This window comes from Neocloeon triangulifer, unplaced genomic scaffold (genome assembly GCF_031216515.1).
Source record: "Neocloeon triangulifer isolate White Clay Creek 2 clone unplaced genomic scaffold, ASM3121651v1 ptg000012l, whole genome shotgun sequence".
Taxonomy (NCBI): domain Eukaryota; kingdom Metazoa; phylum Arthropoda; class Insecta; order Ephemeroptera; family Baetidae; genus Neocloeon; species Neocloeon triangulifer.
The window spans coordinates 17,337,770-17,361,967 of NW_026775554.1; the positions used below are offsets into that span (position 1 = coordinate 17,337,770).

General features: G+C 34.0%; 2 protein-coding genes and 1 long non-coding RNA gene across 3 annotated transcripts in view; 2 read left to right on the top strand and 1 right to left on the bottom strand.

The window, feature by feature from the left end:
* LOC132198439 (protein VAC14 homolog) overlaps window positions 1–24,198 on the bottom strand; it is a 145,766-nt gene that overhangs the window by 31,868 nt on the left and 89,700 nt on the right. The window lies entirely within an intron of this gene.
* Window positions 1–24,198, top strand: part of LOC132198438 (rap1 GTPase-activating protein 1) — a 225,295-nt gene that overhangs the window by 9,173 nt on the left and 191,924 nt on the right. The gene's annotated exons all lie outside the window — the stretch shown is intronic.
* LOC132197531 (uncharacterized) lies at window positions 1,647–15,810 on the top strand. The gene is made up of 2 exons (XR_009441867.1): window positions 1,647–1,813; window positions 13,289–15,810. It is a non-coding gene; the product is annotated as an uncharacterized LOC132197531 (long non-coding RNA).

Sequence of the window (24,198 nt, forward strand, 5' to 3'; positions counted from 1 at the left end):
TTATTTTCTATTGAAAAATGAATAAAGTAGGAATGAAAAAAATTTTATACGCGTTATTTAAAATTATTTTTATAGAAACCGTAGTTATGTACTTATCAATCAATACCAAACTTCAAAGGAAATTCATTTCATCGTTGCCTAGAATTCATATTTTATTTCCATTTATTTTGATTGGATTAAGTATCATTATGAGATAAAAGAGCAAAAAAATATGGAGATCAGGCTCGGAAGAATTAGGAAAGTAATTTAGATGTACATTAAAGAAATAATTTGAATTGAATTTTATATCATTTTCCTTGCGCAACAACTCCAAAGCTCATTCAGCATTGTGGGCATAATGGTGCTCTCGATCCTTTCTAATTCCAACCCGTTCATAAAATGACATTAGTGTTTAACATGACCCGAGAGCCCATATATACCTCAGCAGCAAGTAAAGCCACGTGTGTCGAGCCATAAATTTGCATAATTTACGAGCGCAAACCATATATGAAGTCACAAAATCGATTGCTGCTTTTATTTCATTTACCAAACATCGGTGACAGGGGCCGAAAAATAATAAATATTCTACATTGGTATAGTGATTCGCTTCCTACGCTTGATTGTGCGAAACTCCCACTCTAAACGCAATTAGGACAATACCCAGAAGACCCAAAATAGAAGCAGCAAGTTTTTGTTTGGTCTAAAAATGGGTCCTGTCATACTGTCGACGCGCTATAAATTTCAGTCGGAGAGGCGTTCCGGGAATTAAGTTGAAATTTGCACATCGAAAAAGTTGTCAAGATGATGGAAAAATATGAGATGCTTTTTAAAATAAAAAAAGACTGCATAAAAATTCTCTGAAAATAATAGGAGCATTTTTATAATATACAGCAAATTTAGAATGTGAATAGAATGGCTTTTATTTTTAGAAAATTCATTGAAAACAAAAATTGTATAAAATCCTCAAAATTTGATAATGCTCCCTCAATGATGAACCTAAACTGGAGATAAATGTTGTTGTGAAAATGGACATAATTACCGACAGTAAGAAAATCATGCAATAATCAATTTCTTTTTGTGGGGAAAAACAAAATAATTTTGTTAAGAAATAAGGAATGTTGAAAATATTGAAGAAGGTTTGTGCTGTATTTGGATTTTTTTTTTTGCACAATTCCATTATAATAAGATGAATTTGTATGAAACCAATAAAGTAGTTTTCTTTGTTCTTTTACATTAAAACGTGTCCTTTCATTTCTATTTTCCGTCTTTTGTCCGACACTTCATTTCCATGTGATTTGGCAGTTTTAACTTCAAATTTGATTTTGATATTACAATTTGTTGCGTTTACACAGTGGTTTTGCGCCATAAATATGGTAATATTGTCTGCAAGTTGCTGACATAGGAGATGAAAACTCGGGTCGCGCCTCAAAGGCTTTTGGCCATCCACTTTTCTTTGCATGCACAGCGAAAAATCTCGTCACATTTTCGCACGACGAAAAGAGGCTTATCGATTCGGCGGCCAAAAGAGGTTTTCCGTCGACAATACAAACTCGGAACTAAACTTGTGCTCCAAAGGCTGAGCGGCTTTTTAGTTACTCGGGGGTTTTGATATTAATGAATGCAGCAGCGGCGGCGGCCGCGGAGGCTCAAAGAGCGAGTGGCGCTGGAGGAGAAGTGAGGGGCGCCGCGGCAGGCCTGCCTTTTCAGTGAGCACCACAACACACAGTCAGTCGCTCTCTGGCCCCACACTCACGAGATCGCGATCAGCTGGTGGCCCAAACTGGCATTTACCTGACCAAGTCGCAGCGCTTAAGGCACCCACGCAACCGTAAAGGTGAAAGTCCATTCCGATTGTACATTTTTAATGTGCGATTATATTATTAATTTTTATATTAAATTCCGTATAATTATTTTTTTAACGTCCACTTTAGTTTGAAAAACTCTCTCGTCGTATTTGGTTTGTTGACCAAAATTTAATTTTATAGCTCTTTCTCTTAGCATGCAAACATGACATCTTAAAAGGCATCAATTTTCAATAGAAATCTCATTTCCAAACTCCGCATCATAAAAACTTCGAAGATAAATATTTATGGCAATTTAAATTATAACAATTATACTTCAACCCTTTTGTTGTGAAGAACAAATTGAAATGGTTTTAAACTTCTTGGTACATTTTTTTTTCTCTACGAAAGAATTATTTAATGATATTCAAATTTTAAATTATCAGATTCAAAGTGAATCAAATTACTGTTTTTGTTATATTTTTGACCCTTTTTCATTCTCATTTGAGTGAACAGAAATTAATACTCTGCGCACTCATCAGAAAGCAAAGCCGTAGAGAGTTTTGTTTGTGTCGGTCTCGCTGCTCTCGGCGTAAAACTTGCTTATGTTTTTAGCTCTCTCGCTATACGTGAGCGCAGAGGGATTCCTCTCTTAATTATCGCGGTGGTGCGAGCGAGACATGCAATATTCTAATTAGTATATGGATGGAGGAACGACAGCTAACGGCTGCTAAATATGCACGACCCACGCACAACTCCAACTGATTGTGGGAGCACAGAAGTGAAATAACCGCATTTTCTTTGGCAAAATTCGTGCGTTGATTAAGTGCTGTCAGAGATAGTATCCGTTAGCACGCGCATTGTCCATCATTTGGCCGTGTCAGAAAAATGAAACTCATTAAAATATCGAATATCTAACTGATGAAATAATGTTGCAAAATTATATTTTAATTTTTTTTTATTATGAACTCAAATATAAATACTATTGAATAATTTTTATTATTATTTAATTGTAACAGTTTTATGATTTATTTTGCTGGATTTACAAATTTTAGTTAATTAATTTATAATTTTTATGTTATAAATGAATTTTTTTATGTTCAAATTTTTTTATTGCATAACATTATTTTTACTTGCAATTATAAGGCGAAAATTTAACTATATAATTTCATGAGAGTGGTATATTAGAATATTATTTATGAAGATAACAATTTCATTAAATAAACAGGCTGGTAACTCTGATGAACGTTATTTAATAATCAGAAGTGTATTAAACTGCTAATTCTCCAAAAATCTTAATCGTCAAGAATCAGATATAAATTTGCAAAGCGTGCCTTGCCCTACGCATAAGATGAGCTAAAAATAAACTCAACAATGCCAAGCTGATTACATTCTGTATCATCAAATTTCCGCAAACACATGGTGCAAATTCTCAGCCGGATCCTTGAAAATCATCTCTTGCGAAAATAAGAAGCGCCTCACAATATTGGCTTCTGTCCACAGCTCCTCTGTATAGCCGCGGCGATTTTGCTCCTTTTACTCACTTGGTGTGTTTGTTGATTCAATTGATTTTCTTTGAATGTGCAGCCAAGCAAAAATTCCTGAGCAAAATCCTTTGATTCTTCCTCCAATTTTGGCCTTTGAAGTGGGCCATTGATCTGCACGCGGCGCCGCACGGGCCTGCAATCAATCATCATCAATTGAATGGCCCACCGCCGATAAAAAACAAAACTGCCGTTCGCCCTCGTCGCAGATAAAATAATATCCTTTGATTCTCTTTCTTCAGGCGCACAAAAGGCACGTTCATATAAAAATCCCGTGAGATAAAATCGTCAACGAGCCTTTTCATCATTTCCTCTATGTGCTCTCGTTTGTCCTGGACTTGACTTGTGAAGAGAAACGCATTTCCATATTGAATTAATTTTTTCGAGCCTTCCCACTGGATGTGCTCTGCAGGTCTCTATATGAAGTCATCACTAATTTTCAAGCTTCTTTTGTTCTCACATTTCTCCACGCTCTCACATACAGGAGGAATAGGGAGAGCAAAGTTAAATGTGCAATAATTAATTCAAACGTAACTGCTTTTACAAACATCAAAACTTTAAAGACTGTTATATTGAAAAGAAGCAGAAATTTTACTGCAATGCGTTTTTTTAATTTCGCAAACATAAAAATTTGATCTTACTTGCTAGTGGCCCAATAAATGCTTTTAAAGTTCACAAATATATTAAAATAAAATTATATATTCTACATTATGTAATTCTTTTAAATTTAGGTTCTCCGCATTGACATTTAATTTTCCTCTGCCTAAATAGTTTTAATAAACAAGAAATAATGTAAATTCCAATTAGATAATTATAAATATTAAAGCTTTTCCTGCAATCCTTATTGACAGTGGCAACTATAAAATTCATCGCAATAATGTAAATAATTTAAAAATTTTATTTTAAAAAACAGTACTATTAAAATTTGTGCTTTAATGATATTATGCGATATAATTACTAATTGAGTCAATAAATCTTTTGGTGATATGATTCATTAATTTTACCACATAAACTCTTTAAAAAAAATTAAATTGGTGCTTCATTGTTTTTAGATTTTAATTACAAAAATTCAATTATGTACATAATTTATTGTGAACCTTAAAACAAGCTGGGTCAGTGGAAAAATGTTTCGTTCATAATCTCGGTTTTATTTTCCATGAAATTCTTTAAATAGCGTATCTTGTGATTTTAAAATTTAATTTCCTGATCAATTTTATGATAAAAAGTTAGCGTCCTATATTTTCACTACGCTATTATTTGTATTAAAACTTCACTTCAGCGGCGCTTTGATTTATTCAGCTATAAAACTGCCGAGCTCTACTGGCCAGCACAGGATGCAGCCAAAGGTTTTTGCTCCTGCTGCAATTTGCATACATAAATCTTTTCATATATTCTTACTCATAGCGCCGATTTAACAGCGGTCCGGAGGGATGTACCATTATCTCAGCAGAGACCAAATGGCCGACAGACGAGTTAAGTGAATAACCCCGGCTTGTATTGATCCTAATGGCCGAGGGATTTGTCCTAATGATCGTGTACGGCGTAATAGAATGATAAAGAGTCGCAAGGACAAAGTTGTTTTCATATAGAGTCTTTTTTGTTGTATTGCGCAACCTGGAATTCTGGCCTAATTTCCGATCCGGCACCAGTAGTGGAGCTGCTTATCTTAAAACCGAGTGAGACAGGATATAAACAAACTGCGGCTGCATTTTATCAGCGAAAAACCTTGTTTCTGAATGTGGGCACTTTGTTGCCACGGTTTCCTCTCGCAACGGAGAGTTTGTGAGAATACGACTTAGTTTGCGCAGCGTTTATCAGATTTTCTCACAAGAAAATGAGAAATGACATGAAAAATAAAAATTTAAGGAACTCGGAAACCTGTAATTAAATAATTCCACTAGTTTGGAAAAAATTAATTCAATAATTAACGAACTGTAAGGATTTTTTTAAATATATGAAAAATAATTAAATTTTTCTTCAAAAAACCTTTTAATTTTCTAATCCAAACTAAAGCATTAAAGTTATTGACTAATGCAAAGTATATCAAAAGATGTTGAAATTTTTTTCCTTGAAATCTAATTTGACACTATTTATCACATTACAAGGAAAAACTTTCAATTTTCCGCTTGTTTCTGTTAAAACGTCCTCCTCTATAAAGTTTAATAAAATCTTTGTGTGCCGTCTGCTCCGGTCGTGTCGTCAGAAGTTTCAACAACAACTCGTGTACACAAAATCTTGCACGCCGCATTGTCATCATTACACGGCACATTTCTTTCTTCTTACTTTTTTCTAAGGCTCGAGCTCACCCATCATCAAAATACTTAACATTCGTGCTTACAAACATTGCATAAAATTCTGATGGAGTAAGCAGCACGAGCGAGCAGGCTTTTCATTTCATGGCACAAGCCGCCTTAATATCCTGTCCAGCGAGTGTTTTTTCGCTTACTCCCTTTCTTGCATCAAAGAAAAAGAAAAAAAAGCGCGGCACCTACACATGGTTGAAAGAATACAAAATTAAAGTTGCGTTAAAAGTTAAAAATCACTTGATGTTATGGGGTGTTTAGGGACAAAATGAAATCCTCCAACTTCAGTATTTACTTTTTTTTCCAACTGTTCAATATTTTATCTATGGGTAGCAACATCACTGAAAATTAAGGAAAGGTCATGTTTTTTGTTAAAATTAAAAAATAACGAATATCATTTAATTTAATTTGGATCTTGCTTATTTAGTCCATCAGACCGTTTTTCCTCAAAGATGCGTTCCAATCTAAAAAAACTCGCTTCGTTAATGGAAATTAATTGAGTAATTTAAATTTTCAATATTGAACTTTAAACTTTAATTAATTCTAATATTTTATTGAATTTATTTTATTTATTTTACTGTATTTGATAAAAAAAAATCTAAAAATAAAAAGCTTTTTAACTGAAAATTGAACTAAACCTTTTCTGCTTCAAATAATAATTGTTTTTTTTCTTATGCTTACCATGTTAACATTTATAACAAAGATCTCACCTTTGATCTGTAATCACATTTAGAAAACCCTTGTTCCAAGACAAGACAAAAACACTGCATTGTTCTCTCTGTTTTTCTCTTGTCGTGAATCGGTCAAAGGTCAAGTTCAAGACGAACGCTCCGTTTTGTACAAAATGACAACACAAGCAGTTGTCTCCGACGCGTGCAATAAATAATCTCATATTATATTTACATATCATCAAAGCAGAGACGATAAGTGCATATAAATTTTCCAATCAGCGCTCGCGTGCAGCAGGTTGCAGAATAGCCTTAATTTAATAACTGCACAGAGTTCACGGGAGCATGAATGAATTGTTAGCTCCATGGTCACCGCAGATTGCTGGTGTGGGGGTTTTTTTTGCGGAGGTGTAAGCACAGAAATGAAAGCGTCATCAAGCGAGGCAATAAATTAATAAAAGGAAAATATACACGGAGCTATAATTGGGTTTGCTTTGCATGAGATAGACGAAATCTCGCGTTCAATAAAATTATCTCTACATGCAAACACCAAATGGTGAGGAAATTTTATGGCCTGAAATAAACAATTTCCTGGTGAATTAAACCAACCAATGAAGCGCGCACCTATTTATTTGTTAATGTTGTAAATTAAAGAAAAAAATTATTTTAATTGATATTTTATTTTGCAATCTTGAAGTATATTTTTAATTCATCCAACAAGCTTCTTTTCTATAAAAAAATGATGCTGTTCCAATCACGCACTAATGGCATTTACTCGGTGCGGAAATTTCTTTCCGACGAGGTCTAGAGCAAATTTTTTTACGACCGTGTGCATTACTTTTATCTCCGGCTACGCCAGAGACCATAATCATAAAGATAAGAATCGGTATATGTGTATGTGTGACAAACTCATCAGCAGCCCAAAAGACCAAAGCAAGCTCGACGCATTTATACAATGTAATAAAAGAAGAGCCGTTTTACGGCCGTCAATAAAATCTAGCCGGCGAAAGGCAACTCGGATTCTGTGGGTGCGCGAAACCATCGCACATCCTAAACTGCACTAGACGCGAGCAGGTGTTTAATTAATAATTTCTCGTGTTGCTGCAAGACTCATTTTTCTGAAAATGGCTCGTTTCCGCTGCAAATAAAGGTTATTGATGTAATAGAAAAAATATAATTTATGAATGTAATAATAGAAATGAAAAGTTTATATTTATACCTGCATTATGGAACATGTTTTTCAAAATATTAAAGTTGGAAAGTTATTTTTAAAAAGACTTTTTATGCATAACAATTTGTCAAATCTGGCTATTTCGTCTGAGTTAAGGGTTTTAATCGGGGTTATTAATTTTTTCAGCCAAAAATATTTTGGCGATCAAAGCTTCAAATTAGAATTTTGGAACTAAATTGAATTTAACTTTTTGTTTTGGTCATTTGCTTGGCATATCGACCTCTGACATCACTCATATATTTCCAGTTTTATATTGATCGGCTAGGTGAGGTGATGACAAACAAAGCACCACTCGCTAATTTGGGTTAGTGAAATATTTATGCAGAGCCACGAGTCTTCCGCGCACGATTGTCAATATTTGATGAACAAAATTAACGACAATCGATGTGCCCAGAGAACACATACACACGTGCTCCAGTAATATTGGTCCCTTGGGGAATTGGCGAGTAAACTTTTGCCGCAAACGGCATTATACTCAAAGGCCGCAGTCCTTTAAAGCTATAAAGAGAAAAAGACCTTGTACAGAAATCTGAAATAAAAATCGTAGAACATTATTTGTTTTGAACTCCTCAAAATTGCAGGAGCTTTCTTATCGCTTAGATAATATTTTTATCACATACAGTTACGCAATCTTATCGAAAGTCTCCAATTTTAAAGCTCCTGTTTTCACAACGATTGAAAAGGCAAATGTGCTGAATTAGGTCGTATAGAACCGGTGCTCCCCTAACTCGTCACCAGTTTGACAGCTCATATGTTTGCTTGTTCAATAGATTACATCATGCAGGTGTGTGTCCGTCGTCGCACTCTTACAAACAAACAATAATGAATGCACACTCACACACAAAACCTATAATACTACGAACGCATACGGAATATTTATTATATGCTCCCGCATAGAAAACCTGATTAGTCGCAGGCAGGTACACATTCGAAGAAAATGATCTAACAGAGAGTGTGCATGAGCAGCCAAGTATAAGCATATGCTGTGTCATTGTGAAAATAAAATGCTAAAAAATTATTCAAGGCTAGTCAATGAACACATTCGTCACAAAGTAAATAATTGTCAACGTCAAAGAGGTGAAAACATGTTGGAAAAATTATATATTAACAGCAACTTGAATTTTTACGTTTTGAACCCATGCATGAGTTTATTTTAAAACAAATGGTACTCTTTTCTGTATAAATAAATCAATGATTAATTATTTATGTTGTGTTTTAGAATAAAAAATTTACACAAAATTTCACAGGTCCCCAAAATTTCTCCCCCTGCAAAATACCTGAATCATCAGAATTCTCAAAAATATGTTGCTTACTCAAAATGTTTATATTAGATTTTAATATTAATACTTTTCTCTGATAAATCGTAATGAATTATTCTCACCTCGTTTTGCAAAAGAAGAATATTACAAAAAAATCGATTAATCGATAAAGTTGCTGCAGCAAGTCAATTATATTTTAATATTATTATTCTGTGCGGAAAAATTGTAGAGTTTATATTGTTTTCTTTCTTTAAAAAGTGTAAGTAAATCAATAGACCCACAATGTCTAGTTGAGCTGCTGCAAAATTAAAATCGGTAGCTGTGCTTGTCAGTCTCAAGCAACAATCCATCATTTAGAAAGTACGGGAGTTTGAGCTCCGCACGGCAATTATACATGAAACTCCTTTACTGCTTCTGCATGCGAGGAAAATAAACTCTCGTTGTGCTGCCCACGGGGCTCCCAACCTCCGCTCCAGGCCCAAGCAATATAATAGCACACTCATGCACACATTGCCGCACACTTGACACACAAACATGAGCTTCAAAGAGTTAGTATTGGAGAACTTGCAAGTAAATAAATGAAGCTGTTCATTCAGGTTTGAAAAGTATGCATTCATTGAAATCAAACGACTGCGAGGAGGAGATTATTAAAAAAAAAAAACGATTCATGTTTAAACACAAAATACCCAAATTTTAAGAATTTGAAATTTAATATATTTTTATGAAATGCAGAATAAGCCTCAAAAATCCATCAAATTTATTAAATTACGCTGGAAAACCTTTCTGTTTTGAAAAACAAGCATTAAATTTTAAATTTAATATTACAGCAAAATTTATTTATTTATTTGTATATTAAAACAAAAAACAAATTTCCAGAAGAAGTAGCTTCTTCTAAGTTCACAAATCAGAATCAGTTTTTTGTTTTAGAACTAAAGGGATCTGCGTAAAAAGTTTAACAAGTGGCGCCTGCCCCGAATGTTTCCCATGGCTTCCCAATCCAATTTAGCGAAAAGTGAAAAAGCTCTCATAGAGGGTCGTCGAGTAACGCTGCGTGCAGGTCACATTCATTTGTAAAGTTGCGCAGCCAATGCTGCAGAGGACAGGGCCGATGAAACGCGAATCAATTCTGCCACTATTAATTCGCCTTGCCTGCGTCCGAGAGAGCGCATTGTGTGCCTGCGGACAATTAGTTATTGAATCAGCTGCAGTTCATCATGCCAATTGGGGCGAAAGGACAGAATAGCATCCCACTCTGACGTCGGCCCTTTTTGCTCAGCAATTGAGCGACAATTTGTGCGAAAAAATAGTAGTGCGAGCGGTTGGCCAGCAGGTTCTCGGAAGGGCTGTGTGACGCAGTTAAATAGCGCTTATCAGCTGGGCCGAGCGCTGTGAAAGGATCAATAACTACTATATGCCTCTGTATGCCGGGGATATACGAAAGGGCCTTCCATGGTCTGACGTTCCTAATGTGAAAGCCTCGAATTTAATCAACGTGACACAGAGCTCGGACTAACTAACTTACTGATAGGAGGCTTACTTTTGATGGGCTTTGGCATCAACTTAAGGTGCTTTTTATGTCTTTTATTATTAAACATAAAATATTTGAATGAATTTTTAATTTTAATTGTGAATAAATTTATACTATATTTTTATTATTACAAAATATATATTAGATATTTAGTTAAAAATTTAATAATATTTTCATTCTACTAGGATCTTTTGACATTTTGATATTTTTTAAGTATTAAACAATCAATCTTTGAGTGTTTAATTTATAGAGCAAGTAAAATTTTCATGTTTGGATAACATGCAATAATTAAACAATTCCTTTAAAATTCTGATGGCTCTCTTTAAAAGTCAGGTAATGAAGTAAAATAAATAGATACGTTTTATAAATACATCAAAATACATGTAAAAAAATAATTTTTACTAACAATGATCACTTTATCTTTTTGGAGCAAACATGCACTAGGCAGATAATTATAGTTTTTACTTTTTACTGGACTTTCTTCTCAGTGAGTTGAGGCTCACGAGGCTCATCATTGATTTTTTTTTTATTATTTTTTTATATTCCGCTGCTTATCGCACTTCTAGTCTGCCCTCGTTTTCTTGTAGCGCCCAGCGGCAACTCTTTTCTTGCAGACGGGGCATTTGCATTATTATTTTTTTCTACATGCCAACACTCGTTTTTGCCAGCAGCTTGAGCAGCTCGTCTCATTTTTGAATCTCTCGCGCGCACGTGCTATTGAATCCACCACCACTCTGATTCTGTTTCAATTAAACTGGGTTATCTGTCTGTATATATCTCACTAACTCGGAGGTTAAACGCTGGAACAATGCAAAATGTGGAGGAAGGTCAAGGATACGGACGAGCGATCAATATTGTTTTCTCTGCCGGCCAATTATGGTGATGTTTGCGTTGCTAAATGACCAAGTCGTGCAGCTCAATTCGACAAGTGGACCGATTAACTGAAATTTTTGGTCAATTTTTTTCATCCAAGCGCTGACAAGAGGTAATTATGGGAATTATTTATCATCACCAAACAACATAAATTGAATTCATGCGGCACGCTTGCTTTAATCTAAAAAAATTGACAAAATTGGATAATAATTAACTGTAATATAACCATATAGTTTGGCAGGAAATATTTTATAATCACAAAGGATATTTAATTAACATAACTTATATAATATTAATAATTGATTTTTTAAATTGATTCAATGGCGTATAATTTGAAATTAAAGGCAACACAATGAGTTATATTTAATGCAAAATAAACAATGCAGGATATTGTGGTAGGATATTTTTGCAAAAAAATAAGCTCCCATGGAAGGTACAGGTGAAACATTGTTATTGTTTTCGCCGCAGGCACTCTCAACATTTTCCCAACAATGGGACATTGTTGAAATGGAGCTGCAGCAGGTTTAAATTTGTAAACACAAGAGAGTGAAAAACGATAACACCATAGCACACTCTCAGACTGTGCGGTGAACGCATCTCCCCGAAAAACACAGGAGGACGTGTAGAGAGTGTAGATGGAAAACCCCATTCAACCTGAATAGAAGGAAACGAGATAAAAGCAGCACTTTTTATCGCTTCTGGAGTTGATCCTTTCGGTACACAAGTCGTAAAAGTTGCGTCACTCCCGACGAGCTGCGCGCTATTTGCATAATTTTCGTGTTTTGTACACTGCGGTATGCGAAATGAGAGGAAATTGAAAATTGATGCAGAACGTAAAAAGTTTTATGGCAGTAAATTTCTCATGCGGTGCATGCAAATTTTTATATTACCTCTTTTTCTTCTTCAAAAGTAGGTTATTTACATGTATACACCCGTTAGTACTTTTTAATGGCGTAATTGTGGAGCTTCTTATAAATACGGTTGACTTAATATACATTGTAATTTGTGGTAATTAGTTGAAAATTGCACTTGTTTCTACTTGGCGCCAAAAGAAAAAGTTTTGCTCCGGTTTATTTACAACTTTTCTTTTTTTGCTAAAAATTAGATCTAATATCTGAATGAATTCAATTTTAATGTAACAGTGTTTCGTGGATTATTTTTATATAACAAAACACGACCTATTTTAGTAATTAAAATATCTGAAATGGCTTTTAATAACAATTTAACTTGGTCAATAATTTGCACAATTTGATGTAAAGTTACTTTAAAGTCAGTCACAGTTAAGTAAGTTCAAAAAAAGTCATTAGTATCATCTAATTTTTTACATACAAGCTCATTGAATAAATTAAAACATGCAAATAATTTTTTATCATAATTCACTTTGATTGAAATTAAAAAATCTCGCTGATAAAATTGTATATATTTTATTTTAATAAAAATAAAATTTTAATAAAAATGAAATAAAGTAATTATAAAATTAGATTTTTAAACTTGCGTTCAAACATTCATTTTAATATAATTATATTTTAATTACATGCAAGTTATTTTTGATCAGAGAGTTTATCTTCATGGCGCACTTAATGGTTTTTTCGTTCTTTTTTTTTTTTTGAACGGCTGTGAAATATTAATTTCACAAAATTAAAATTTAAAGTGTTACATTTTCTTCAAGATGATTGAAAAAAAATTTAAGAATTAAATTAAATCAATCTAATATAGCATCCCATTGGATTTAAAACAAGAATACAGAATTTTGATAGTCGATTCAATAAATAAAATATGGTATGATAATATCATCGTGTTTTATTAACCGTCTTTGAATTCTCTGACTTAGTTTTTTTTGCGAACAAAATCGATGATCTATCTGAATAGTTAAATTCAAAAGACAGACGTGTAAACAGACGTCCTAAAACAAGAACACAATTTACAAAATCAGTTATTTCACGCCCACCGAAGCAAAGCAAGACTATTCGACGCTCCACAATTGCAGGCCAAAATTAGCACAAGTCCCCCATTAAAATGAATCATTGATCGCTGGCGCAGAAAAGTCTCCAGCGATCAAGCATGCCGAAATCGTCTTAGAGGTTACTGTTGCATGAATTTTGTTTCGTTGTATACTCTGTAGGCCCGCCTGAGTTAACTCGCAACCAAAATGGCTCATCCCTGCATAGGAATGATCGCCGCCAAGAAGATGGTGACGCGGCCGTCGTCCACCCCGGCCAAACTTTTCGCGCCACTGAGGGGCGAAAACGGCGCGTGGCACCGCATCTTCCGGCTACCCCAACTGCTGCTCAGCACCGTCTGCTAGAAACTACGATCACCTCACATACGATTCTCCACGCCTATAGAAAAATTAAGATGTAGCCCCACGAGACACTCAGAGACGAGAGCAAAGAAGAGTTACCTCATATATCTCTCCTATAGAGTTTTAACTTATTGTGTAAAAAAAGAAGATTAAGAAAGATTCTAACATAGCCCTATATAAGAATTAAAGAGCAAGCAGAAAATGAGGAAGCAATAAAAATTAATTACAATCGGAGAGCAGAGTATTTTTATGAAAAGCAGTTTCTTTCCAACTTTTTCTTCGGGTGATATTGACATGCCTTCTTTTTTTTTTAAATTTTTCCTCCCAATCAAAAAGCAGGTGGCCTGAAATGAAATTTTCCGCACTTTTCAATGTTTGTCGTTAAAGATTCACACTCTCTTATTTGGAGCATGCGTGTGTCTCTGCGAATCCAATATCCGTTCAATCATTCGTTAATAAAATGCAAATGCGCGTGGAAGTGACGCGTATTTTGCGTCAGAGTGCTGCGAGGGTGTGATTAAACCTCGTCGGGCCAAATGCCGCCCGCAAAATCTTGGCTTAAGAGGGATTATTTCCAGTTAACAGAGAGGCTGCTTTTGCCGCAAGCTTGGATTTATCTCCAGAAAATGGAATTAAATTTGAGCTCAAAGTTGCTGGTAAGTCTAAACCTTCCGTTTGCGACAAAAGAGGGATAAATTTTCATTTGAGAAATTACAAAACATTAATTAAATCTCTTAGTTTCACCTTTTTTAAGTCAGCCATTCCATTTAATTGATTTGGCAACTGATAAAATAACCTGGGGTTCAGAATTGTCCACGCTTTTTTTTATAAACGTGCAGCTCAGCTGGTTTTGGGTTTTTATCTCCCAGTTTTAACCAAACACTGAGTTTCATTTCCACCTTAAAAAGTAAAATTTATTGTTTCTTTCCGCAAGGGGAACAATTTAACCCTAGAAAAGTGGTTTTAACTGAATATTGAAAAAAAAATCACTTTAAGGCATGGAGTTCTAAATTTTAACTTATTAGTTTTTTCCCCAAAGACATATTAATTCACATTTTTTGTGTCCCTAAAGAAAGTTTTCTGCTTACATATTATAATTATCTTATTAAAAGTACCGACATAAAAAGTAAACAAAAACATCTAAAATAATCAGCACTGAAAAAAAAATCTGGTGGCTTTTTCTGAACCCTAACAGGATTGAGACACGCATCAAGTCATGCAACCTGAATTACTATAAGAAATTGCACCTTACACTTGCTGTCAATAACAAGTGGATATAATAATTAATGTGAAATTAATCAGTCTCTCGGCGTGGGATAATAAACAACTTATGCAGACGGTGTGTATAATGACATCATATTCTAGGGCGAAAAAATCACTTTTAGTACTCTTGTAGGTATCGCAACAAAACAATAAGATCGTTATTCACTTGCGCTTGTCACGCAAAATGTAAGGCACGTATAGCATATCCCGGGTGGCTTTTTGAAACATTAATGAGTGAAGCACCTAAATATTTCATAATAAGCCTGACGCAATAAAATAATCTAGCGAAAAGAAATGATTTTTTTCTGTTTATGACGGACATAAAAATGATTTTAAAAACCATTATCAAGCATGATTGGGAAAAAGCACTTCTTTTATCGCATTTAATCCAGCTGGCGCTCTTAAGTGATGACAGCAGGATTAACTGAACTAAGTGCATGATTTTTATATTTTCGAAGCGGCCATATGTTGATTTCCTATTTTCAAATCACAGTATCTCTGCCACGATTTCACGCATCTCTGCTGCGACAATATTATCATATACACTTGGCGTGCATTTTCACGGTTGATTTAGTTGGTTTTTCACTTTTTTGTGTGGAGGTTTTGGTCGCATTCGATGAACCTTCACAAAGATGCTGCTTTCAGAGGCTGTCTTATCATCTAGAGAGTGTAATTTGAATTAGAATAAAGTGTTTAATAACTTGTTGTGTATTTGCATACAATATTATTCGAGTGTAATACCGCCAGAAGAGAACGTGAGCTAAATAAAAATGAGAAGAAAAAAATTAACTCTTTCATCCCAAGCATGTTATGCACTCTTCCATTTAAAATGATATATGAATAAGCCTCCTCCTTACTCTTATTGTTCTTTTAAGATTATCATTAAATTGTTAACAAGGAGAAAGGAAAAAAATGACAAAACAAAGAGCGATAGTCAATGTAGTCAACTACTTTAATTTCGTAAAAATAATCAAAGTGTTGAATATGTATTAAGGCATTGTATTGTTGAATAAATATATTTATGATTATATTTTAGCTGCGAGATGTTCATCAATAAAAACATCAAGAGTAAAAATGCATATTTGGTTTCTTTATTCATAAGCAGAAGCAGCTGTTACCCTTTGGGAAGTCAGCGTGACAGGTGAATTAAAATAGCTTAAAGGACGATGTCCAATTTATATAAGCGAAAATAACCACGAGTTGGAGCGCAACGTTATTCTGCATCACTCTGCACATTATGCGGATATAAGAGACCTACCTCCGCTTCACAACACATCTTGGTCAGGCGATGTGATTCACGGCCTCTCCGCTTGGTGTCGTCTGTGCATTACGTTTGATATTTTTGTTAAAAACCAAGGATCTTTCCCTTATATTTAAAAGATCCTTGATAGCAACACAGATTTAAATTATAAAAATTACTGCATTATACTATGATGCTGAAAAATGTAAATTAAATTAGGATGATTTCTGTTATTTGCAAAAAATTAACTACTGGTAAAGGAAATAATTTACAAATTTTATCATTAAATTATTAAAAGAATAATAAATCAATGAAATTTAAATTTTATTAAATTTATTATTATAATTAATGAATTTTTTTAATTTTTAACTTTTATTTATATATATATGATTTAATTTCTATTATAAATGTAAAAAAAGCACAAAATTTACAATTAAAAAAAAAATTAATTAATAAATATCTAAGGTCAATAAAATGAGTGAAATGTATGTAGGTAAATAAATAAATTTTAATATTCCATCACCTCTTCATTTTTTATGGTTTTATTAGTATAATTCAACATTTTACATTTTATATGTACTCAGAATTGTTTTCTTTTTTTTAACAAGGTTGACATCGCTCTGATTGATTGAAAATTTTAAATTGAACATTTGTATTCTCTGTTTGGACATTGATAGATTAATCGTTCCCTGGATCAACTTATTTAAATTCCTAGCTATGATGAAGGAAGATAACTTCGGATTCCGTTTATTTTGATTTTTGCAGATTTTTGTTAAATTTAAATATTAAAAAGCATTAAACAAATTAAATTTGCAAGTTATACTAAGGATCGATGAAAAATTAGCAACAATAAAAGAATTTTGTTTCCAACTTATTAAATAAATAATACAAACGATTAATAATAATTCCCTAAAAAGAAAATGATGTTGTACTTCTAAATTAGGTGAATTTTTATCTTTTGAAGCGTTTCAAAGTGTCGATTGCTGAAATCGCTACTAATTATTGAGAGTTGGAAACGCGATTGCAACATCAAAGTTCCATCAACCACGCGCCTAAATTGCCAGGGTGTTATGCAGCTAGCCACGCGGACAAATCGTGCCGGTTGCCTAACGACACCGCAGTCAATATCCTGTGTGTGACGAGGCCACGAGCGGAATTCACACTGCTCATTACATGCACATTTCATTAACAAACCGCCTGGGGTGGGTGACACGAGAGGGGCAAAAGGCCCGAAATCCGACAGGCCTAAACAACCCCCGGCGGGGTTGGTGGTCTCGAGAGCTGCACACAAAACAAATCAAGAGAGAGCACAAAAGGCGCAGGCCATCATTACGATGATCTCTGTGATTTTTTTTGCCGCGCGATTGTCTAAATTATATGACCCATAATCCGCGTAAATACTTTCATTATTATATTCGCCGCGAGTTCATATCGCCATCTGCTCCTCGCGAAACGGCGGCCAGATTATTAAGTATGCATTTCACATATGAGAGCATGTCATTAATGTAATAATATAGAACCTCGCTCTCTTGCTAAAATATGGGACGAGAAAAAAAATTGGTTGAGTTTTGACACCACCAGGGGCGGGTCTCGTGGGGATGGAAAATACGAGCTCATTGTGAATGCGAAATTCTATGCACAATTTTTTTCTATTAGATTGATTTATCAAAGGCGGTTTAATTTGTATATCATGCGGCTTTTATTCAATTCTCGCACATATTGTTTAGGGTACAATTGAGCGAATTTTTGCGGTTGTGCAGTTTAGTTTGATTTGAATTGAATTGATTAAATGGAGTTTTTAGTACTTACCAAATTATAACGTAAAAGAAAGAGTTGTCGTTCGAGCTAGTTGGATTTTCAAAATATGTCTAATAATTTTTTTTTTAAATCATATCAATTGCTCATTTTATTTTGCTACACATTGAGTTAAAATTCGCTTGTAAATAAATTAAACCTACCCAATGTAAATACATTTACAAACAGTAAAATTATTAATAAAAACATGAATTTATATTTTTATTTTTTTACATACTTATATTATGCAATCACAAAAGGGGTTACGAATTTATGAGTATTCTTTGAAATACTTTTGATAATTACAATAGAGGAAAATGCTTGTATCTTATAATAAAAATTTATACATAATAAATTGTTTAATAAAAAATATATATATTAAAACAACTTTATAAATTTAAATAATTTAATAATTTAATACCGAATTTATAAATTATATAAAATCATGGAATATCTAATAATTGTTTTATTTTTATTGTAAAATTGCTTTCACTTAATTTTTTTATTTCAAGTTAATTCTGTTTGTCTAATGAATTATTAAAACTTTCTTGCAGGATTTTGTGTTCGCAAAAATCTCTCTTGTTTTGTGATAATCATATATATATTATAAAAAAGCTCATTTTGCTCATTTTAAGACCACACACAGCGTCGGTTACGCCACTGGATTGCAAAGGCCAGTCTCTTGAATAAAAAGGTCCATCGGTAGAGAGCTGAACGCACGATTTTCCTCTCTGTTTTTTCTGTACCCGCTCTTGAGTGCCATGCCAAGGGTTGCGTTTGGCAAAACACAGGGTGAGCACATATAGAGAATAAGAGCGGGAGGCAAAACACGCATACAAAGGGAGTGTCAGGGAATTATGAAATATGAATACCAATAATAAAACCCTTACTTTAGAAATCACATCGCGCGGAACCAGTTTGATTGGGCATCTGCAAGCACTCCTTTGTCTGCGATTGCATTTTTCGGACGCTGCAACGAGAGCATTGTGCGCGCGGCGATAATGAAAATATTTAATGCTGATTTACATAAGCTGACTATTTAAGTGTCGATAATCGCTGGACCGGTCATTATTTGCTTTTTACGTCGGTCACGCAGCCACCAGAGGTCATAAATCGAGCCAAATGCAATTTCACGCCGCCTCTTGACAGATTTATGAGTCTTGTCGCAAACGCGATTAAATCATTCTTTGTCCAATTATTGTTCGCACCCGACTCGGCAGTGGAAAAATTAATCCCAGAGAGAGACGACACAAATCTCGTGCCAAAAAACTCTCTCGTAATAAGTCATTGCTTCGATCCTTTTTTTTTTCATTCTTTAAAAACGCTTCACGCTTTTCACTCCTTGTTGACCTTTTTGCTCCATGTACGTTTAGTGGTCTGCAATGCAGGCGAAATCTGACCTTTTCAGCTGCTCCTTGCTTTGAGCTTTATATTGATGGTGTATATTGATTTTTTTAAACGTTTTGATTTCCATAAACTTAAAAACGTGTTTGAATTAAATTTTTCAATCAGAAATCAAGGGAAATAATGTGAATTCGTGAAACGTCGTAAAAGAGGATAAGTTTACAAGTCTGATGCAAAGCAATCGAATCAGTGAAAGAAAAAATTAATTATTCTTGACGTTTCTTTTAGACAGCTGGATTTTGTTGCATTGTCATAATGCGCTGCTTAACCAGATTTGCACTTTATTTTATTAGAATAATACACAAATATTTTTATTAATTAATAAATTAATTAATTTAAATGTTCCAAAAATGTGTTTAGAAGTGCGGTTTTTTATTGTTAAAACCTTATTTTACTCACAATTCTTAAATGAGAGCGTTTAATATAACAATGATTTTTCAAAAGATATTGTTTCAAAGACCGACTGTGGATTTATAATTTATTCACATTGATTGGAAACAAACTGGTCAAACTTTCTTTGTGATCGTATTTGCGCAACATTATCATCTGCATAAATCATGAAGAATATCATATTCCTCATTTATTTAATATGTATATTGGTTAAAAAAGCAAACAAATTGATTGTGGGCAAGTTCTGCAACGTCCGGCACAGTTGACCTTGGGGTCGTCTCATTATTTCTTGGCGGCGAATAAACACAAAAGAGTTTTGATAGAAACGAGAAAAGCCCCCGCTATCCGAGTGAATTAATTTCAATTTTCCGGCGCGCCGAGTGCATTTGAGTATGAAAATACTTGTTTGGGTGCAAATAGAAAGGCCGGACCGCGATCCAGTTTGTGTTTTCGGCTCGGCAAATAAAAGAGAGCGCTCTCTTTATTTCTTTCATTCGGCACAAAGTTAAAAAAAAATATGAACCCTTTGCGCAACACTCGCTCAGTCGGAATCGAATATATATGTGTGTGTGTGCAATATAAAAGGAGAAGTGGAAAAAATGGGAAATATCTAGTTGACCCCCTCGACGGCGCGCGAGCACAAAAGGATTCGCTGGTGCGGAAAGTGTTTGATTTAGTGCGCAAACGGACATTTAGGGGCGCGCTCTATTTGTAGCAAGAATCCTCACAATGCTGTGAAATAAAGCAGATATTGATTTGAAATCAATTATCTGGAGCTGCACGCGCGCCTGGGCAATAAAAATAACACGATTGTCTGTCTGTGCCGAAGCCGAAATTAAGGGCTTTTCAACAGTGAATGTGCCAAAACCGAGAATAAACTGACACGCGCGCGCGCCAAAAATTAATGGGCCGGAAAAAACGTACCAGCCATTGTCACATCTGAAAGTTGAAAATTAAGATTAATTATTTAAAAGCCAAACGGCAGCTGTCGTGATTTCATTTGTAGGTCAACAAGAACTAAATAAAAATCACAAAAAAAAAAATGATTGCAAAGTAAAATTTTGCAACTCTTTAAAAAGTTATTCAGCAAAAAATAAAACACTGCACAGTTACCCCTCCTTTTTTGTAATTTCAGTCATTTTACTTTGTGGCATTTTTTTTACCCTTTTTTATGTCCTATTTGAGAACTCATTGAGGCACTAAATTAATTAATAACTGCTCTTATATCAATCCATAATGTGTTCCTAAAATACAGTCTAATATTTATTTTAATTACTTGAACAGTTATTTTTAAGATATGCTGTAATATAAATTGTTTTTCCTAATTGTTTTATATCAAAATTTTCATCTAATGAAAGTTAACAAATGCTCCTCTTTGTTTCATTATGTAATTTGTATTAATTGAATGACGCAGTATAGTATTATAGATATAATAATAAAATAGACATTGCTCAGAGATGCTTGAAGAATTTAATACATATTAAATTCATGTCTTTACTGTAGCTTCGAGTTTTACCATGTAAAATAATCGAAAAATATCAGGTTTTTCTAATTTTTAATGATACAAAATGTAAAAAACACCATCACTGAACAATCATATTTTAGGAAAAAATAAAAAATAAAAGATATATGTTAATGTAGCAAAACCAAAAACAAAAAAATAAAATGTTTTAAAATACTTTGGTAAAATATTTAAATGTATTTAGGTTTATTTTGTTAATAATGTATATTTTTTTATCTTGCATTTTGACATCAAGAAGAAAAAGTAAAATGTTAATTTTTGGTTCAATTTAGAGTCCAGTGCAGGTATAGTTGGTCTTATTCATATTACATACTTGAACTTGACCCCAAGTGGAATAACGGAATACTAATTTTTTTTAAGTAGAAGTCCCCGATCGAGGGTTGATTCATGGTGATTTGAATTTAAAACTCTGCTTTTCCTTGATGGGTTTTTTTGAGTTTTTTACTGTTTAAGAAAACAATAAAAAAACACCAAAACCCATCAAGGAAAAGCCGAATTTTAAATTCAAATCACCATAAATTTTATTTCAGTGAAATGAAAAAAAAATAGGATTATTTTTCCGTAATAGCTGAGCTTACGAATTTTTTTATTCAGATTTAATTTTGGATATAATTTTTTTATGCACAAACGCATTCATCATTCCAGTCGAACGTCATTGAAAACGCATTCGATTGAATCGACCGATCGAAATCAAATCTTTTTGCTGCTTCAATAACCACGCGGGACGCGGTCGCGTGCCCGCTCAAGTGCACCGATTCGGATTTTACTTTCAGAGCCGCTGATCCTCTTTCACAGGGCATCCTTTATTTATGCTGCTGATTATCATCCAATACCTCTTCTACCTAATAAACATTCGAAAAAAATTAACCATACTCTCGCCTTTACATTTGCAAACGTATAGAAAAAATACGCTCACGTTTGGACCGATCAAAGCTCAACAATTGATTTATAAAGAGAGCAACCCTCTCTATCTTTTTACCTGGGCCGTGTTTGGAAATAAAAGTGTGATACTTATCGGAAGCGCATGACAAAAGTAGCAGCACAGAAAAGTCCTGGCTGGTGAAACAAAACTGAATCGAACACATATATTTTTCTCCCTCGCTGCATCTGGCAGCTTTTGTCCCAGCTGAAAGAATTCGATACACTTTTCAAATCGCGAGACCTGTCAAAGGGTTGTTGGAAATATTGCATTGTTCGCGCTGCTCTTGCGTAACACAGAGTGTGAATATTTTATGCTGCAGGCATCGATTGGCAATGCCCCTGAATTTGCATCAGAATGATAAAATGAGTTGAAAAGTTTTTGAATTGAAAACTGGGCATGTAAAACAGTATTATGGTGGTGGAGGTCGAGAGCGAAATTCTCCACGCTCTTCCGCTCGTGCCGTTGGTGGTTTGATGTTAATTAATCTTGATTTCGGTACATGCGAGACTATAAAAGGAACAAGAGTTTTTCCACGTGATTGATTATCTGTTAGTATTTTTCATAACTTTTAACGTGTTGCAAATATTTATCATCTTTACACATAGGCGATCAAATATTTGAAACACAGAAAAATACTCATCAGATTAAATTATTTTTACGCTACTTGATCGTATTTTTATGATGTAATATCAATTAAACATAAATACAATAATTCAATATTCAGAACGTAATTCTCGAAGATAGAATTTGCCATGGGCTCCATCGGGCTCAATCTTGAGTGGGTTCATTTTGTTTGGAATATTTAAATATTTTGTAAAAATATAATTGAATTTTGTATACACGGCTTTTCACTTACCTTTGCATTCAATAAAAATGGTTCCATCAATAAAAAAAATATATATCAAAATTTAAATCAAGTAATATTAAAAATATAAACATTTTTTTTATTTGAAAAAAGAACAATAAATTTTTGGTTTAAAAATAAAAATATAAATGTTAGATTATACTATTGTTGAACTAACTATACCTATCTATATTTCGTATTTATAAATAACACAAATTATGAGGTCTTGTACACATTGTCCACGAAGAAAAGACAAAAATTCACTTATCCAGCTGCGCATTTAATTTTTTCCCTTCTGAACTGAACTGGATTAAGCTTGAGAGCCCCTCTCGTCATTGACTGAGTTGCAAGAGGTGCAAAAATAATTCGACCTCCAATTTGAAGCTCACAATCAGCTCAAAATTGCGTCTTTTTCATTTAATTTCAAAGCTATTTTTCTAGATTTCAAAGTGCTTCGTGCTTCGAGCAACGATTTGGCCGAGTTCTTAAATTTATAAAAAATACCAGATTCCGTGCTTTATAGGAGCGAAGCAAAAAAACTGAGCTCGCACCAAGCAACATTAAGTGTTGAGGCGTCTCTTTCATTTAATTTCAAAGCAATTTTTCTAGATTTCAAAGTGCTTCGTGCTTCGAGCAACGATTTGGCCGAGTTCTTAAATTTATCAAAAATACCAGATTCCGTGCTTTATAGGAGCGAAGCAAAAAAACTGAGCTCGCACCAAGCAACATTAAGTGTTGAGGCGTCTCTTTCATTTAATTTCAAAGCTATTTTTCTAGATTTCAAAGTGCTTCGTGCTTCGAGCAACGATTTGGCCGAGTTCTTAAATTTATCAAAAATACCAGATTCCGTGCTTTATAGGAGCGAAGCAAAAAAACTGAGCTCGCACCAAGCAACATTAAGTGTTGAGGCGTCTCTTTCATTTAATTTCAAAGCTATTTTTCTAGATTTCAAAGTGCTTCGTGCTTCGAGCAACGATTTGGCCGAGTTCTTAAATTTATAAAAAATACCAGATTCCGTGCTTTATAGGAGCGAAGCAAAAAAACTGAGCTCGCACCAAGCAACATTAAGTGTTGAGGCGTCTCTTTCATTTAATTTTAAAGCTATTTTTCTAGATTTCAAAGTGCTTCGTGCTTCGAGCAACGATTTGGCCGAGTTCTTAAATATATCAAAAATACCAGATCCCGTGCTTTATAGGTGCGAAGCAAAAAAACTGAGCTCGCACCAAGCAACATTAAGTGTTGAGGCGTCTCTTTCATTTAATTTTAAAGCTATTTTTCTAGATTTCAAAGTGCTTCGTGCTTCGAGCAACGATTTGGCCGAGTTCTTAAATTTATCAAAAATACCAGATTC